We start from the raw sequence: 6,284 nt of genomic DNA, 5'->3' as shown, positions 1-6,284 counted from the left end.
GTCTCATTAAAAGTGTCAAACGCAGAACGAACCACCGTAGAGTGAGGTAGGGATAGTCGCGGTAGGCGTTGCGGTGGCAGAGAGCCCGAGGATCCAAGTTCAGCTGGTAAATCCATGTCCACCATAGCCGCAGGAGGCGGTACCGTACAAGGTTTGAGTTGATGGAGGAAACCTACTTTCTCCGAATAAGACCATCCAGGAGTAAAATCAGCAGCCTCTAAGTCCATGGAAGGAACTGTCAAAATGCCTTCATGCACAGATAATTTGGCATCTGTAAGGGGATAGACACCTTGAGTATCAGACTCCGAGAGATCCGGAAAAAGTGGGATGATCGGCGGATTTTCCACATCAAAAGGGGCGCCTGTGGCCGGTAGGTCCGCGGTGGCAGGGGGCCACATGGCTTGAGGATCCACGGCTTGAGGACCCATGGCTTGAGGAGCCATGGCTGGACGACCCATGGCTGGAGGAGCCATGGCTGGATGACCCATGGCTGAAGGGGTCCTAGCAGAGGGGGGTGACTGGACAGGATGGCCCCAAACCGTGGGACCATCCCTGACGTCAGTATAAACCGGACCCACAGATCTCGACCCCATGGTCTCATCTGGGACGGTTGTAGTTATTGCCAGCTGTGTCTGTGTTCGTCCCGTGGACTCCGACAGATTGACAGACTGAGTAGCCGTGGCCATGGGACGATCGCCATGGGGAGCACGGACTACAGATTCAGAGCCATGAAAAAGTGGAGAAGCCACATGAGTATTACTACTAGTCAAGGAACGTTTAATCTCCCTCATCTTGGACATGCTACGCTGTTCCAAATCTTTTAAGGCCGATCCAAAAGAAGAACTGAGATCATCTTTGAGAGAGGTCAACATATTGGAAAAAGTGGAAAAATCAATCCCTTGAGATGATGACAGACTCTCAGAAGGAGAGGGTTTATCAACCTTAGGTTTTTTCACAGGCTCAGATGGCACGGACAGTTTACGTTTTTTGGCCTTGATACGAGCCTCATTCATGGATTTCCAATCAATCTCGGAAAGGTCCTGGCATAAGAGACACCGAGACGTAAGGGAACAGGCCAGGTCCGGGGAACATGAAACGCACAATGAATGAGGGTCCCTTTCCGAGCGGAACTTTTGACATCCCACACACTTACGTTGTGACATAATTGAAAAGTTATACTGAAAAAACACAGCCAAGTCACAAGTGATAATAGCACATTAAATATCCGACAAAACAAAGAAGTACGATTGTATAACAAAAAATGCGAGCGATACTAACCTCAAAGTCCAAAGAGGCAAGTAAGGCACAAGAAGTCGACGAAAAACCACTCCTTGTGAAGCAAACCAAAAGGACAGTCTCAACACGTGTTTTCACCGTGGTTACAGAGGAAAATGAAGAGTTCCTTCCGGAGGATTATGGGTAAAGCAGATCAAGGGAGGTAACCGGGTACTTCCGGCTTACTGACAGGTAGGCAACGTACGATCTTTTCTTTTTAAAAAATAATATTTATTTTTTTATCCTTAAGGATAGTCTGTAACACATCACCAGGTGAAGAGAAAATGGCTAACACAACCCAGAGGGAATGTTTACGCTAATAATTACAGATAGTTGCAGCACTCCAGACTATTGGGTTGTCCTTCAGTTACAGATAGTTGGAGCACTCCGACTATTGTGAAGTCCTTCAGTTACAGATAGTTTGAGCACTCCAGACTATTGGGTTGTCCTTCAGTTACAGATAGTTGGAGCACTCCAGACTATTTGGTTGTCCTTCAGTTACAGATAGTTGGAGCACTCCAGACTATTGGGTTGCCCTTCAGTTACAGATAGTTGGAGCACTCCAGACTATTGGGTTGCCCTTCAGTTACAGATAGTTGGAGCACTCTGACTATTGTGATGTCCTTCAGTTACAGATAGTTGGAGAACTCCAGACTTTTGGGTTGTCCTTCAGTTACAGATAGTTGGAGCACTCCAGACTATTAGGTTGTCCTTCAGTTACAGATAGTTGGAGCACTCCAGAATATTGGGTTGTCCTTCAGTTACAGATAGTTGGAGCACTCCGGACTATTGGGTTGTCCTTCAGTTACAGATAGTTGGAGCACTCCGACTATTGTGAAGTCCTTCAGTTACAGATAATTGGAGCACTCCAGACTATTGGGTTGTCCTTCAGTTACAGATAGTTGGAGCACTCCAGACTATTAGGTTGTCCTTCAGTTACAGATAGTTGGAGCACTCCAGACTATTGGGCAGTCCTTCAGTCACAGTGGAAGCACTCCAGACTATTGGGTTGTCCTTCAGTTACAGATAGTTGGAGCACTCTAAACTATTGGGCAGCCCTTCAGTTAGAGATATACTGAACAGCAAAAGAAACGCAAGTTTCGAAAAAATGAAATCACATGAAGGTAAGCGTTCATGTTTATGGAACGTTCATGGTAAAGTGACGTAATGATCCCAGATGAGATGATGTCATGCAATTTGACATCCATCTGGCTGTTCGCACAAACACACCAACAGTGCAGCAAAACCATAATTTTAGCACATGCATCGACAGTTATGGATGAAAAGCACGCATTTCACTCTGAGGTATCCTTTATAAAGGTTTGTGTAAAAAAACAGTTCAGTATTGACGCTAGGAGGTGTACACGCCACACAAACAATGTCTAGACTAACGACTGAGCAGAGGGGAATGGCCATTGGAAAGTTACACGGAGGTAGCACTGCAACCGCTGTAGCTAGACAATTGGGCTGTCATCTTACTACTATTACACGACTTGCTCAACGTCATCAGCAAAGCAGGTTGCTGCTGATCGTCCTCATACCGGACGGCAACGAGTGACAACTCATGCGCAAGATCGATTCATCCGGGTCACTCGTCTAAGGAACCGAACTCAAGCAGCAACAGTAACAGCAGCCTTAGTTCTTGGGTCAAGGGGAGCAGTGCCAAGCGATACGATTAGGCATCGTCTTCGGGTTGCTGGAATCCACTGCCGAAGGCCATATGTTGGGCCAATTTTGGCAAGTCAACAACACCAGCGACGTTTGCAGCCCTCACACAGCAAGGGTGTCGATGGATTATCTGGCTCAGAACAAGATTAACGTCTCTTTCCCCGGATATTGCTCCCATTGAACAATCTGGGACGAAATTGGACGGAGGATTGCTGCAGGTAGACAGCCACTCACACTTGCACAATTGGAATAGAGATTGGTGTTTGAACGGAACCAGTTGCACCAGGCATTCTCTCAGACTCTAGTGAACTCAACGTTGCACAGCCTGTGTGCAAGCTCAAGGTGGCTATATGCGCTACTAAAGAGACTGTCACTTTTCGCGTTCAGGGGTATCTCCATTTGACGGACTGTGATCAATTTGAACTTATTGCAATTCAATGTCAACAGCAACTTTTAGCTGTTACATTGACAGTGTTTTCTGTAGAATAAATGATTAGACATAATTTGGGTTGTCTTCTATTCAAAAACTTGACAAAAAGCCAGACTTGCGTCTCTTTTGCTGTTCAGTATAGTTCGCACACTCTAGACTATTGGGTTGTCCTTCAATCACAGTGGAAGCACTCCAATTTATTGGGCAGAGTTTTTGGTGTGTCGACTGGATTGGAGAGCAGTGAAACAGAAACCAAAAAACCAAAGTCAAATTTGAGGAAATGAAATATTTATTTTAAGACTTATTATGAATATGACTATGATCATACAAAAACAAATGTTAATGAAAGAAATGCGTGTTAGGGTACAAAACTTACAAAACATGTGACATGGTTATATCTGCAACCAGCCATATGAGGTCAAATTCACATGAAACCAAACAACCCCTACTCAATGCTGAATGAGGGGCTACCATTACTCTCTACAAATACAGAAATAATACACCTTGCAACATTAAAACTCATATTCATTTAACTATACGTGAAACCATTCATCTATCACTCTGAAAATAATTATTTCAATATCTTACAGAGACAAAGGCAATAGCTATTTCATTTCTGAATTGACAACAATCCAAGGAACATTCTTATGGAGCAACATCCCTCCTTTACAAATCAAGGACTTTATTCATGAAGTTTAATCAGTGTAGTAAAGGAAAAGGTATGTTAATGGCCTTGTATGGACCACCAAAGTAGACATTCAAAATGAAGTGTCAAGGGGATTTGGGAGAATATTATTTCAGCATAAATTATGTATGTCTTGACTTCTAGCAGCAGGTATTCAACATGTTTTATCTGTTCATAGTCGACTGAGAACATTTAATACAGGGATAAGGTAAATGAACAGTACTGACTTTATAAATCAGCAAGGTCTGCAAGCAAAGGCAAAGATGTTCAAAGTCACCTTAACATGGGCCATTCTATATTGAACACACATAAAAAAGTGCTCTTTCTACAAGTGACCTTCTTGACCTTTGCCTATTCTAGTGGTGAAACATGACCATTGCCATACCTTGTCCTCAAAAACCAGAGTTACAACGGCACCAACGGTAATATGCTCACAGTAACAAATACCAAATGTCTGAGTAAAAATATACATCCATGAGGAACTTCTCTTCTTTCTGCAATAAAAGTATTTGCATATGACCATTTGTAACATGACTGTACCATAGTCAAGACTCCGGTCTTAACATCTGTGTCATTCAAAGGGAAAATCACAAGAGATATATCATATCAGTGAATGTAGAAAAATGGAACCAAAGGATTAACACTGAACGTTTACCCTACTAGCATTTTAGGTAGAAAACAGTTTTTTGAAATTCCGATTAAACAATGATACCCATCAAAAGGGCTTTGCATTGGCAAATAAATCGCATTGCAACTGTGCTACAGGTATCTGTATTTTGACAAATATTGCAGTTTATTACTCACCCGTGGAAGATACTGCAGTGTAATATTTTAACGGCAATATTACACTAGTGTAATAACGCTAGACGTATGACGTCATAATGGTTTACAGTTATGACGTCACAATGCTAATACCTCTGTCACAATGGTATTAGGCCTTGCCTGACTCGTGGACAGCTGAGAGTCATCCCACTTCGTAGGCAGTTTCTATCAGTTTCTATTGGAGAGTAATAAACAGAATAATAAACTCGCTTCCGTGAAATACCATTTTTATTAAACCGTGAAAGATTTAGCATCAAACTCGTTTTCGCTCGTTTGATACCAAATCACCAACTCATTTAATAAAAATGGTATTACACGGGAGGTCGTTTAGTATCCTCTATATATTTGCCAGTGATGATGACTGTACATGCACATCCTATTTTCTACAAACATGGCAGTAAAAACATGAAAACTGGTTCTGACATCAATCCCCAATACAGGCTGGAAAGTTCGGGATTCCTTCCTTCTGATACAATATATAGCATAAAAAGTAAGACCCTTTTGTTAATTAATTGCAATGGGAAACATTAGAATTGAATGTCTGTGTAGCTTTTACCTTAAAAAGAGATAATGACAGAACTTGTGATATTTATTTTAAATCTAAAATACTGTGCAGTTCTACCATCAAGATTGTTATTGTTAGATTTGTAACCAGGGACATAGGAGACACCACGCTTCGAACAGATCAAATTGTGATCTATCACCTTGTGTCAACTTGATGTTGGAGTGAGTGAGTGAATTTAGTTTTACGCCGCTGTTAGCAATATTCCAGCAATATCAGGGCAGAAATGGGCATCACACATTGTACCCATTAGGGAATCAGACCCAGTCTTTGGTGTGACAAGCGAAGGCTTTAACCACTAGGCACCCCACCGACCATCTTGATGTTGGTGATACATGTACCTAGCTATGAGTGAACCCATTTACCACTACGCTACCCAACCACCCATAACAATATCTTTTTCACACGGTGCACCAATAATGTTTAAATCTGGACTGAGAATGGTGACTAGGCCACTCATACAGGAAAAACAAATTCATATTGTATTTATTCCTTTCACTGAAATTATTGGAACTTTATGACTAAGAAAATAAATACTAACCATCCTCTTGGAGAACAATAAAACAAAAGACAGTATATAAATTATGACGAAATAAATATAATATTTAAAAATCAAACTTGAAATAAAATACATAAAATATGACCACATGAACAGTTATTTTGTGGTGATGGGATTTCTGTTTCTGATCTTTTAGTTTGAGATGAATATCCTCATTAAATAGTTATCTAAAAAGTATTCACTCAAGACAGACAACCACATGTTCAAGTAGTTAAATCAAATTTAATTAATCTGAAATAAAATGCTTATTGTACAGAAACCATGACAACAAACTACCTAGATC

The sequence above is a fragment of the Haliotis rubra genome, unplaced genomic scaffold (assembly GCF_003918875.1).
Source record: "Haliotis rubra isolate DU_JTF1 unplaced genomic scaffold, ASM391887v1 Scf15, whole genome shotgun sequence".
Lineage (NCBI taxonomy): Eukaryota > Metazoa > Mollusca > Gastropoda > Lepetellida > Haliotidae > Haliotis > Haliotis rubra.
The sequence above is the reverse complement of the archived record's forward strand: the minus strand, read 5'-3'. Positions refer to the sequence as shown.